This window comes from Chlorocebus sabaeus, chromosome 16 (genome assembly GCF_047675955.1).
Source record: "Chlorocebus sabaeus isolate Y175 chromosome 16, mChlSab1.0.hap1, whole genome shotgun sequence".
In the NCBI taxonomy this organism is placed as follows: Eukaryota; Metazoa; Chordata; class Mammalia; order Primates; family Cercopithecidae; genus Chlorocebus; species Chlorocebus sabaeus.
The window spans coordinates 22,105,327-22,119,766 of NC_132919.1; positions in this window are offsets into that span (position 1 = coordinate 22,105,327).

Consider the following 14,440-nt stretch of genomic DNA (forward strand, 5'->3'; position numbering starts at 1 on the left):
GCTAACACAGTTTTTGTGGAATCTGCAAAGGGATACTTGGGAGCACTTTGAGGCCTAAAGAGATAAAGGAAATATCCTCCTAGAAAAAATAGAAAGAAGCTTTCTGAGAAACTGCTTTGTGATGTGTGAATTCAACACAGAGAGTTACACTGTTCTTTTCATGGGGAAGTTTGCTAAAACTCTTTTCTTGGACTCTTCAATGGCATATTTCAGAGCACAATTAAGCTTATTATGAAAAAGAAAACATCCTCAGACAAAAACTAGAAAAAAGCTTTCTAGGAAACAGCTTTGTGATGTGTGAATTCATGTGAGAGAGTTACACTGTTTTTTTCATTGAGCAGTTTGTTAACACTGTTTTCTTGGAATCTGTAATGGGATATTTTGGATCGCATTGAAGCCTATGGTGACAAAGGACATATCCTCAGAGAAAAACTAGAAAGAAGCAACCTGAGAAAGTTCTTTGAGATGTGTGAATGCGTCTCACATAGTTACATGTTTCCTTTCATGGGGCAGTTTGCTAACACAGTTTTTGTGGACTCTGTAAAGGGATATAAGGGAGCGCATTGAGGCCTACGTTGAAGAAGGAAATATACTCAAGGAAAAACCAAAAAGAAGCTTTCTGAGAAACTACTTTTTGATGTGTGAATTCATCTTACAGAGTTACACCTTTCATTTCATTGAGCAGATTGATAACCCTGTTTTTGTAGAGTCTGCAATAGGATATTTGGAAGCCCATTGAAGCCAAAAGTGACAAAGAAAGTATAATCAGATGAAAACCAAAAAGAAGCTTTCTGAGAAACTTCTTTGTGATGTGTGAATTCAATTTACAGTGTTACACTGTTTTTTTTCATGGAGCAGTTTGTTAACACTGTTTTCTTGGAATCTGCAATGGGATATTTCAGAGTGCATTGAAACTTACTGTTAAAATGAACTATCCTCAGACAAAAACTAGATAGATACTTTCTGAGAAACTGCTTCATGATTTGTGAATTCTTCTCACAGAGTTACACGATTCTTTTCTTGGATCAGTTTGATAGCACTTCTTTTGGGGAATCTGAGAAGGGATGTTTTGTATCGCATTGAAGCCTATGGTGACAAAGGAAATATCCTCAGATAAAAACTAGAAAGAAGCCTTCTGAGAAAGTTCTTTGTGATGTGTGAATTCATCTCACAGAGTTACACCATTCTTTTCATGGAGCAGTTTGGTAGCACTGTTTTCGTGGAATCTGCAAAGGGATATTTGGGAGCGCATTGAGATCTAAGGTGAAAAATGAAATATTCTCAGATAAAAACTAGAAAGAAGCTTTCTGAGAAACTTCTTTGTGATGTGTGAATCCATCTCCGAGAGGTACACTGTTCTATTCATTGAGCCATTTGATCACTGTGTATTCTTGGAATCTGCAATGGGATATTTCAGAGTGCATTGAAGCTTATGGTAACAAAGGAAATATCCTCATATAAAAATTAGAAAGTAGCATTCTGAGAAAGGGCTTTATGATGTATTAATTCATCCCATAGACTTACACGATTGTTTTCCTGGGTCAGTTTGTTAGCACTGTTTTTGGAGAATCTGAGAAGGGATATTTTGGATTGCATTGAAGCCTATTGTGACAAGGAAATATAATCAGATAAAAACTAGAAAGAGGCTTTCTGAGTAAGTTCTTTGTGATTTGTGAATTCATCTCACAGAGTTACACCTTTCTTGTCATGGAGCATTTTGCCAACACAATTTTCGTGGAATCTGCAAAGGGATATTTGGGAGCGCATTGAGGATTATAGTGAAACAGTAAATATCCTCATAGTAAAATGAGAAAGAAGCGTTCTGAGAAACTGTTTTATGATGTGTGAATTCATCTCACAGAGTTACACTTTCTTTTCATGGAGCAGTTTGCTAACACTGCTTTCGTTGAATCTGCAAAGGGATATTTGGTAATGCATCGAGGCCTATGGTGTAAAAGGAATTATCCTCAGATAAAAACAAGAAAGAAACTTTCCGAAAAGTTCTTTGTATTGTGTGAATTCATCTCACAGAGTTACACGATTCTTTACCTGGAGCAGCATGCTAATACTTTTTTCCAGGAATTCGCAAATGGATTTATGCAAACACATTGAAGCCTATGGAGAAAAAGGAAATATAATCAGACGAAAACCACAAAGAAACTTTCTGAGAAACTCCTTTGTGATGTGTGAATTCATCTCACAGAGTTCCACCTTTCTTTTCATTGAGCAGTTTGCTAACACTGTTTTCTTGGAATCTGCAAAGGGATATTTTGTAGCGCATTGAGGCTTAGAGTGAAAAAAAACATATCCTCAGTTAAAACGAGAAAGAAACTTTCTGAGAAACTGTTTTGTGATGTGTGAATTCACCTCACAGTGGTACATCATTCTTTTCATTGAGCAGTTTGATAACACTGTTTTCTTGGAATGTGCAATAGGGTATTTAGGAGTGCATTGAAGCCTATGGTGACAAAGGAAATATCCTGATGAAAACCAGGAGGAAGCTTTCTGAGAAGCTGCTTTGTGATGTGTTAATTCATCTCACAGAGTTACATGATTCTTTTCTTGGAACAGTTTAGTAGCACTGTTTTTGGGGAATCAGCAACAGGATATTTTGGATCCTATTGAAGCCTAAAGTGACAAAGGAAATAGCCTCAGTTAAAAACTAGAAAGAAGCTTTCTGAGAAATTCCTTTGTGATGTGTGAATTCATCTCACAGAGTTACACATTTCTTTTTATGGAGCTGTTTCTTATAATTTTTTTCACAGAATTTACAAAGAGATATTTGGGAGCACATTGAGGCCTATGGTGAAAAAGTACATATCTTCATAGAAAAACTAGAAAGAAGTTTTCTGAGAAACTGTTTTGTGACGTGTGAATCCATCTCACAGAGTTTCATTGTTCTTTTCCATGAGCAGTTTGCTAAGACTCTTTTCTTGGAATCTGCAATGGGATATTTAGGAGCGCATTGAAGTTTATGGTGACAAAGAAAGTATCCTCATATAAAAAATAGAAAGAAGCTTTCTGGGAAACTGCTTTGTGATGTGTTAATTCATCTCACAGAGTTATATGATTCTTTTCATGGATCAGTTTGATAGCACTATTTTTGAGGAATCTGAGTCTGGATATTTTGTATCACTTTGAAGACTGTGGTGACAAAGGAAATGTCCTCAGATTAAAACTAGAAATAATCTTTCTGAGAAAGTTCTTTGTGACTCTGAATTCATCTCACAGAGTTACAACTTTCTTTTCATGGATCAGTTTGCTAATCCTGTTTTTGTGGAATCTGCAAAGGGATAATTGCGAGGGCATTGATTCCTGTAGTTAAAAAGGAATTATCCTCAGATAAAAACTAGAGAGAAGTTTTCTGAGAAACTACTTTATGATGTGTGAATTCATTTCACAGAGTTACACTGTTCGTTTCAGTGAGCAGTTTGCAAACACTGTTTTCTTGGAATCTGCAATGGGATATTTTGGAATGCATTGAAGCTTAAGGTGATGAACAAAATATCATCATATAAAACTAGAAAAAAACTTTCTGAGAAACTGCTTTGTGATTTGTGAATTCATCTCACAGATTTATATGATTCTTTTCATGGAGCACATTGATAGCACTGTTTTTGTGGAATATGAAAAGGAATATTTTGATTGCATTGAAGCCTATTGTGACAAAGAAATATCCTCAGATTAAAACTAGAAAGAAGCTTTCTGAGAGACCACACTGTAAAGCGTTTATTCATTTCACAGAGTTACATGATCCTTTTCATGTATTAGTTTGGTAGCACTTTGTTTGAGGAATCTGAGAAAGGATATTTTGGATCGCATTGAAGCCTATGGTGAAAGAGTAAATATCCTCACTTAAAAACTAGAACGAAGGTTTTTGAGAAAGTCCTTTGTTGTGTGTGAATCCAACTCACAGAGTTACACCTTTGTTTTCATGAAGCAGTTTGCTAACACTGTTTTCGTGGAATCTGCAATTGGATATTTGGGAATGCATTGAGGACTGTGGTAAAAAAGGAAATATCCTCAGATAAAAACTAGAAAGAAGCTTACTGTGAAACTCTTTGTGATGTGTGAATTCATCTCACAGAGTTAGACCATTCTTCTCATTGAGCAGTTTGGTAAGTCTGTATTCGTGGATTCTGCAATAGGGTATTCAGGAGCACTTTAAAGTCTAAAATGACAAAGGAAATATAGTCAGATAATAATTAAAAAGAAGTTTTCTGAGAATCTGCTTTGTGATATGTAATTCATTGCACGGAGTTACATGATTCTTTTCAAGGGTCAATTTGGTAGCACTGTTTTTGGGAATATTAGAAGGGATATTTTGGATTGCATTGAAGCCTGTGGTGGCTAAGGAAATATCCTCAGATAAAAACTATAAGAAGCTTTCTCAGAGAGTTCTTCTTGATTTGTGAATTCATCTAACAGAGATACACCTTTCTTTTTGTGGAGGAATTTGGTAACACTTTATTTGTTGAAACCACAAAGGGATATTTGGGAGCACATTGAGGATTATAGTGAAAAAAGAAATATCCTCAGATAAAAACTAGAAAGAAGCGTTATGAGAGACTGCTTTGTAATGAGTGAATTCATCTCAAACAGTTACACCATTCTTTTCATTGAGCAGTTTGCTATCACTGTTTTCTTGGAATCTGCAATAGGATAGTTGGGAGAGAATTGAAGTCTATGGTGACAAAGGAAATATCCTCACATAAAAACCAAGAAGAAGCTTTCTGAGAAACTGCTTTGTGATGTGTGAAATCATCTCACAGAGTTACACTGTTCTTTCCATTGAGCAATTTGCTAAAGCTGTTTTCTTGGAATCTGCAATGAGATATTTTGGAGTGCATTGAATCTCATGGTGACAAAGAAAATATCCTCATATAAAAACTAGAAAGAAGCTTTCTGAGAAACCACTTTGTGATGTGTTAATTAACTTCACAGTGTTACACGATACTTTTCATGGATCAGTTTGGTAGCACGGTTTTTGGGGTATCTGAGAAGGGATATTTAGGATCACATTGAAGCCTAGAGTGACTAAGGAAATATCCTCAGATAAAAACTGGAAATAAGCTTTCCAAGAAACTTCTTTGTGATATGTGAATGCTTCTCACTGAGTTACGCCTTTCTTTTTATGGGTCAATTTGCCAACACTGTTTTTGTGGAATCTGCAAAGGGACATTGTGGAGTGCACTGAGGCCAATAGTGAAAAAGGAAATATCCTCAGAAAAAAATGAGAAAGAAGCTTTCTGAGAAAGTGATTTTTGATGTGTGAATTCACCACACAGAACTACACAGTTCTTTTCAATGAGCAGTTTGATAAAGCTTTTCTCGTGGAATCTACAATAGGATATTTGGGGGCGCATTGAATCCTGTGGTGACAAAGGAAATATCTTCAGATAAAAACCAAAAAAAAAAAAAAAAGCTTTCTGAGAAACTGCATTGTGTTGTGTCAATTTATCTCAATGAGTTACACTGTTCTTTTCATTGAGCAGTTTGCTAACACTGTTTTCTTGGAATCTGCAATGGGATATTTTGGAGTGCATTGAGGCTTACAGTGACAAATGAAATATCATCATATACAAACTAGAAAGAAGTTTTCTGAGAAATAGCTTTGTGATTAGTGAATTCATCTCACAGAGTTACATGATCCTTTTCATGGATCACTTGGGTAGCACTGTTTTTGGGGAATCTAAGAAAGTATATTTTGGATCACTTTGGAGCCTATGGTGACAAAGGAAACATCTTCAGATAATAACTAGAAAAACGCTTTCTGATAAAGTTCTTTGTGATGTATGAATTCATCTCACAGAGGTACACCTTTCCTTTTGTGGAGCAGATTGCTAACAGTTTTTGTGGAATCTGCAAAGGGATATTTGGGATGCGTTGAGGTATATAGTGAAAAAGGAAATATCCTCAGATAAAAATAAGAAAGAAGCTTTCTGAGAAACTGTTTTCTATTCTGTGAATTCATGTCACAGAATTACACGGTTCTTTTCATTGAGCAGTTGGATAGCACTGTTATTGTGGAATCTGCAATAGGATATTTGGGAGAACTTTGAAGCCTATGGTGAAAAAGGAAATATCCTCAGATAAAAACCAAAAAGAAGCTTTCTGAGAAACTGCTTTGTAATGTGAAAATTCATCACACAGAGTTACACTGTTCTTTTCATTGATTAATTTTCTAAAACTGTTTTCTTGGAATCTACAATGGGATATTTTGGAGCACGTTGAAACTTATTGTGAATAAGGAAATATCCTCAGACAAAAATTAGAAAGATACTCTCTGAGAAACTGCTTTGTTATGTGTTAATTCATCTCACAGAGTTACACTATTATTTTCATGGGTCAGTTTGATAGCACTATTTATGGGGAATCTGAGAACAGTTGTTTTGGATCACATTGAAGCCTATGGTGAAAAAGGAAATATCCTCAGTTAAACTATAAAGAAGTTTTCTGAGAAAGTTCTTAAAGATGCGTGAATTCATCTCACAGATTTACACCTTTATTTTCATGGAGCAGTTTGCTAAGATTTTTTTTTTTGGAATCTGCATTGGGATACTTCAGAGCGCATTGAAGCTTACATTGACAAAGAAAATACTTTCATATAAAAACTAGAAAGAAGTTTTCTGAGAAACCGCTTTTTGATGTGTTAATTCATCTCACAGAGTTACACGGTTCTTTTCATGGATCAATTTTTTAGCATTGTTTTTCGGGTATGTGAGTAGGGATGTTTTGGATAGCGTTGAAGCCTAGGTTGACAAAGAAATTATCCTCAGATAACAACTAGAAAGAGACTTTCTGAGAAAGGCTTTTGGGATGTGTGAATTCACCTCACAGAGTTACACCTTTGTTTTCATGGAGCAGTGTGTTAACACTGTTTTCTTGGAATCTGCAAAAGGATATCTGGGAGTGCATTGAGGTCTATGGTGAAAAAGGAAATATCTTCAGATAAAAGCTACAAAGAAGTTTCCTGAGAAACTGGTTTGTTATGGCTGAATTCTTCTCACAGAGTTACATCATTTTTAATTTGAGACATATGATAACACTGTTTTCCTGGAGTCTGAAATAGGATATTTGGGAGTGTATTGAAGCCTATGGTGACAAAGGAAATATCCCCATAGAAAAACCAAAAAGAAGCTTTCTGAGAAACTGCTCTGTGATGTGTGAATTCAACTCACAGAGTTACACTCTTCTTTTCATTGAGCAGTATGCTTACACTGTTTTCTTGCAATCTACAATGGGATATTTCAAAGTGCATTGAAGTTTATTGTGAAAAAGTGAATATGCTCAGAGAAAAACTAGATAGAAACATTCTGAGAAACTGTTTTGTGATTTTTGAATTAATCACACTGTGTTACACGATTCTTTTCATGGATCAGTTTGATAGCACTGTTTTTGGGGAATCTGAGAAAGGATATTTTGGATCACATTGAAGCCTATGGTGATAAAGGAGATATCCTCAGATAAAAACTATAAACAAGCTTTCTGAGAAAGTTCTTTGTGATGTGTGAATTCATCTCACAGAGTTACACCTTTTTTTTTATTGAGAAGTTTTCTAACATGTTTTCATGGAATCTGCAAATGGATATTTGGGAGCGTATTGAGATCTATACTGAAAAAGGAAATATCCTCATAGAAAAACTAGAAAGAAGCTTTCTGAGAATCAGCTTTGTGATGTTTGAATTCAATGCATAGAGTTTCACTGTTGTTTTCAAGGAGCAGTTAGCTAACACTGTTTCTCAGAATCTACAATGGCATATTTCGGAGCGCATTGAAGCTTAGTGTGAAAAAGGAAATATCCTGAGATGAAAACTAGAAAGAAACTTTCAGAGGAATTGGTTTGTGATGTGTGAATTCATGTCAGAGAATTACACTGTTCTTTTCATTGAGCAGTTTGCTAACACTGTTTTCTTGGAGTCTGCAATGGGATATTTTGGAGCGCATTGAAGCTTATGGTGACAAAGGAAATATCCTCATACAAAAACCAGAAAGAAGCTTTCTGAGAAACTGCTTTCTGATGTGTTAATTCATCACACAGAGTTACACGATTCTTTTCATGGAGCAGTTTGGTAGCACCGTTTTTGGGGAATCAAAGAAGGGATATTTGGGATAGCATTGAAACCAACAGTGACAAAGGACATATCCTCAGATAAAACCAAGAAAAAAAGCTTTCTGAGAAACTGCTTTGTGACTTGTGAATTCATCTCACAGATTTACACGGTCATTTTCATGGATCAGTTGGGTAGCACTGTTTTTCGGGAATCTGAGAAGGGATATTTTGGATTGCATACAAGACTATGGTGAGAAAGGAAATATTCTCAGATAAAAACTAGAAAGAAGATTTCTGAGAAACTTCTTTGTGATGTGTGAATTCAACTCACAATGTTATACTGTTCTCTTCAGAGAGCAGTATACTAACACTGTTTCCTTGGAATCTGTAATGGGATATTTCAGAGCCCATTAAATCTTATGGTGACAAAGGAACTATCCTCATATAAAAACTAGAAAGATGCCTTCTGAGAAACTGCTTTGTGATTTGTGAATTCACCTCACAGAGTTACACGATTCTTTTCATGGATCAGTTTGGTAGCACTGTTTTTTGGGAATCTGAGAAGGGATATTTTGGATTGCATTGAAGCCTATGGTGACAAAGGAATTACCCTTAGACAAAAGCTGGAAAGAAGCATTCTGAGAAGCTCTTTGTGATATGTGAATTCATCTCACAGAGTTAAACTGTCCTTTTCATTGAGCACTTTGAAAACACTGTCTACTTGGAATCTGCAATGGGATATTTCAGAGCACATTGATGCTTACAGTGACAAATAAAATAATATCACATAAAAAGTAGAAAGAAGCTCTCTGAGAAACCGCTTTGTGATGTGTTAATTCATCCCACAGTTTCACGATACTTTTCATGGATCAGTTTGTGAGCAGTGTTTTGGGGGAATCTGAGGAGGGATATTTTGCATCACAATGAAGGCTATGGTGACAAAGAAATATCTTCATATGAACACTGGAAAGAAGCTTTCTGAGAAACTGCTTTGTGATGTATTAATTCACCTCACAGAGTCTTTTCTTGGAGCACTTTGCTATCACCGTTCCTGTGGAATCTGCAAAAGGATATTTGGGAGCACATTTAGGCCTGCAGTGAAAAAGGAAATATCCTCAGATAAAAACTAGAAAGAAGTTTTCTGAGAAACTGCTTTGTGATATGTGAGTTCGTCTCACAGAGTTACACCATTCTTCTCATGGAGCAATTTGGCAGCACTGTTTTTGGGGAATCAGAGAAGGGATAAAAACTAGAAAGAAGTATTCTGAGAAACCACTTTGTGATGTGCTAATTCATCTCACAGAGGTACATGATTCTTTTCATGGAGCAGTTTGGTAGCACTGTTTTTGGGGAATCTGAGAAGGGATATTTTGGATCGCATTGAAGTCCATGTTTACTAATGAAATATCCTCAGATAAAAGCGAGAAGGAAGCTTTCTGAAAAAGTTCGTTGTGATGTGTGATTTCATCTCACAGAGTTACACTTTTCTTTCCATGGAGCAGTTTGCTAACACTGTTTTCATGAAATCTGCAATGGGATATTTGGGAGAGCACTGAGGCCTATGATGGAAAATAAAATATCCTCATATAAAAACTAGAAAGAAGCTTTCTGAAAAACTGCTTTGTAATGTGTTAATGCATCTCACAGAGTTACACTGTTCTTTTCATTAATCAGTTTGGTAACACTGTTTTTGTGGAATCTGCAATAGGATATTTGGGATCGCATTGAAGCCTATGGTGACAAAGGAAATATTCTCAGATAAAAACAAAAAAGATGCATTCTGAATTACTGCTTTGTGATGTTTGAATTCATCTCACAGAGTTACACTGTTCTTTTTATTGACCAGTTTGCTAACACTGTTTTCTTGGAATCTGCATTGGGATATTTCAGAATGCATTGAAGCTTATGGTGACAAAAGAAATTTCCTCAGACAGAAACAAGAAAGAAGCTTTCTGGGAAACTGCTCTGTGATGTGTGAATTCACTTAACAGAGTTACACTGTTCTTGTCATTGAGCAGTTTGATAACACTGTTTTCGTGGAATCCGTCATATTATTTTTGGGAGCACATTGAAGCCTATGGTGACAAAGGAAATGGCCTCAGATAAAAAATAGAAAGAAGCTTTCTGGGAAATTTCTTTGTGATGGGTGAATTCATCACACAGAAGTACACATTTGCTTTCTTTGAGCAGTTCGGTAGCACTGTTTTTATGGAATCTGCAATGGGATATTCAGGAACTCCTAGCGGCCTATGGTGAAAAAGGAAGTAACTTCAGATAAAAACTGGAGAGAAACTTTTTCAGAAACGGTTTTGTGATGTGTGTATTCATCTGAAAGAGTTTAACATTTTCTTTGATTGAACACTTCGGCATCACTGTTTTTGTGGTATCTGAGAGGAGATATTTAGGAGCACATTGAAGCCTATGGTTATAAAGAAAATATCCTCAGATTTGAACTACAAAGAAGCTTTCTGAGAAACTGCTTTGTGATGGGTGAAGTCAACTCACAGAGTTTCAATTTTATATTCATTGAGCAATTTGGTAACACTGAATTTGTGGAATCTGCAAAGGAATATTCGGGAATGCATAGAGTCAAATGGTAAAAAAGGAAATATCTTCAGGTAAAAACTGGAGAGAAACTTTCTGAGAAACTCCTTTGTGATGTGTGCATACATTTCATCGAGCTAAATATTTCTGTTGAGGGAAAACTTTGGCATCACAGTTTTGGTGTTGTCTGCAAAGGGATGTTTGGGAGCACATTGAAGCCTATGGTGGAAAAGGAAATATCCTCAAGAACTAGACAGAAGCTTTCTGAGAAAGTTCTTTGTGATGTGTGAATTCATCTCACAGACGTACACCTTTCTTTTCATGGAGCAGTTTACTAACACTGTTTTTGTGGAATCTGTAAGTGATATTTGGGACAACATTGAAGCTTGTGGTGAAAAAGTAAACATCCTCACATAAAAACCAGAAAGAAACTTTCTGTGACACTGCTTTATGATGTGTGAATTCATCTCACAGCGTTACACTGTTCTTTTCATTGAGGAGTTTGCTAACACTGTCTTCTGGCAATCTACAATGGGATATTTTAGAGTGCACAGAAGCTTATGTTGACAAAGGAAATATCCTCATATAAAAAGTAGAAAGAAACTTTCTGAGAAACTGCTTTGTGATGTGTTAATTTATCTCAAAGAGTTACATGATTCTTTTCAGTTAGCAGTTTGGTTACACTGTTTTTGGGGAATCCAAGAAGGAATATTTGGGAACACATTGAAAACTATGGTGACAAAGAAATATCCTCAAATAAACACCAAAAAGATGCTTTCTGAGAAACTTCTTTGCGAAGAGTGAATTCATGTCACAGAGTTACATCGTTCTCTTCAATGAGCAGTTTGATAACACTGTGTTCATGGAATATGCAATAGGATGTTTGTTAGTGCATTGAAGCCTACAGTGACAAATGAAATGTCCTCAGATAAAAACTAGAAGGAAGCTTTCTAAGAAACTGCTTTGTGATGTGTGAATTCATCTCACAGGGTTACACCATTCTTCTCCTTAAGCAGTTTGATAACACTGTTTTCGTGGAATATGCATCAGGACATTTGGAAGTGCATTGAAGCCTATGGTGACAAAGGAAATATCCTCAGATAAAAACCAAAAGAAGCTTTCTGTGAAATGCTGTGTGATGTGTAAGTTAATCTCACAGAATTACAATGTTCTTTGCATTCAGCAGTTTGCTAACACTGTTTTCTTGGAATCTGAAATGGTATATTTCAGAGCACATTGAAGCTTATATTTACAAAGGAAATATCCTCATATAAAAACTATAAAGAAGCATTCTGAGAAGCAGCGTTGTCATGTATGATTCCTTTCATGTAGCTATATGGTAACAATGTTTCTGGGGAATATGAGAAGGGATATTTTGGATTGCACTGAAGCCTACAGTGACAATGGAAATATCCTGAGATAAAAATGAAAAACAAACTATCTAATTAGCTGCTTTGTGATATGTGAATTCATCTCACAGAGTTACACCGTTTTTTCATTGAGCAGTTTTTCCACACTGTATTCCTGGAATCTGCAATGGGTTATTTCAGAGTACATTGAAACTTGTGGTGACAAAGGAAATATCCTCAGACAAAAACTAGAAAGAAGCTTTCTGAGAAACTGCTTTGTGACTTGTGTATTCATCTCACAGAGTTACACTTTTATTTTTATGGAGCAGTGTGGTAACAGTGTTTTTGGGGAATCTGAGAAGGGATATTTTGCATCACTTCGAAGCCTATGGTGACAAGGGAAATATCCTCAGATAAAATCTATAAAGAAGCTTTCTGAGGAAGTACTTTGTGATGAGTGAATTCATCTCACACTGTTACACCTTTCTTTTCATAAAGAAATTTGGTCACACTGTTTCTGGGGAATCTGAGAAGGGATATTTTGAGTTGCATTCAAGGCTATGGTGACAAAGAAAATATCCTCAGATAAGTAATAGAAAAAATCTTTCTTAGAAACTGCTTTGTGATGTGTGAATTCATCTCACAGAGTTACACAATTCTTTTCTTGGGGCAGTTTGGTAACAGTGTTTTTGTGGAAGCTGCAAAGGGATATATCGGAATGCATTGAAGCCTATTGTGATAAAGGAAATATCCTGAGATAAAAACCAAAAAGAAACTTTTTGATAGGCTGCTTTGTGATGTGTGAATTTATCTCACAGAGTTACACTGTCCTTTTCATTGAGTAGTTTTCTCACTGTATTCTTGAAATCTGCAATGGGGTATATAGGAGAACATTGAAGGTTATGGTGACAAAGGAAATATTCTCAGACAAAAATTCTACAGAAACTTTCTGAGAAACTGCTTTGCGATTTGTGAATTCATCACACACAGTTACACGATTGTTTTCATGGAGCAGTTTGTTAGAGCTGTTTTGGGGGAACCTGAGAATTGATATTTTGTACTGCATTGAAGTTTAGGGTGACAAAGGAAATGTCCTCAGATAAAAACTAGAAGGAAACGTTCTGAGAAACTTGTTTGCAATGTGTGAATGCATCTCACACAGTTACACCATTCTTTTCATTGAACAGTTTGCTAACACTGTTTTCATGGAATCTGCAAAGGGATATTTGGGAGCACTTTAAGGCCTATGGTGAAATAGGAAATATCCCCAGATAAAAACGAGAAAGAAGCTTTCTGAGAAACTGCTTTGTGATGTGTGAATTCATCTCACAGAGTTACACTCTTCTTTTCAATGAGCTGTTTGATAACACTGTTTTCTTGGAATCCTAATGGGATATTTCGGAGAACATTGAATCTTAAGGTGACAAATGAAATATCCTCAGATAAAAAGGAGAAAGAAGCTTTCTGAGAAACTGCTTTGTGATGTCCTACTTCATCTCACAGAGATACACGATTATTTTCATGAATCAGTTTGATAGCACTCTTTTTGTGGAATCTGAGAAGGGATAATTTGGATCTCATTGAACCCTATGGTGACAAAGGAAATATCCTCAAATAAAAACCGGAAAGAAGCATTCTGAGAAAGTTCTTTGTGACGTATGAATTCATCTTACAGAGATACACTCTTTTTTTCATTGAGCAGTTTGCTAACACTATTTTCTTGTAATCTGCAATAGGATAGTTCAGAGTGCAGTGAAGCTTATGGTGAAAAAGGAAATATCCTTATATAAAAATTAGAAAGAAGCTTTCTGAGAAACCACTTTGTGTTGTGTTAATTCATCTCACAGAGTTACACGATTTTTTTTCATGGATCAGTTTGGTAGAACTGTTCTTGGGGAATCTGAGAAGGAATATTTTGAATTGCATTGAAGCCTATCATGAGAAAGGAAATATCCTCAGATAAAAACTAGGAAGAAGCTTTCTGAGAAAGTTGTTTGTGATGTGTGAATTCATCTCACAGAGTTACATGTTTCTTTTCATGGAGCAGTTTGATGACACTGTTTTTGTGTAATCTACAAAGGGATATTTGGGAGTGTATTGAGGACAATAGTGAAAAAGGAAATATCCTCAGTTAAAAACTGGAAAGAATCTTACTGAGAAACTGCTCTGTGATGTGTGAATTCATCATACAGATTTACACCATTCATTTAATTGAGCAGTTTGATGACACCGTTTTCGTGGAATCTGCAATAGGATATTTGGGAGTGTTTTGAAGTCTTTGGAGACAAAGGAAATATCCTCAGATGAAAACCAAAAAGAAGCTTTCTGTGAAACTGCTTTGTGATACGTGAGTTCATCTTACAGAGTTACAACTTCTTTTCATTGAGAAGTTTTCTAACACTTTTTTCGTGGAATCTGCAATGGTATATTCCAGAGCACATTGCAGAATATGGTGAAAAAGGAAATAACTTCAGATAAAAACGGGGAAGAACCT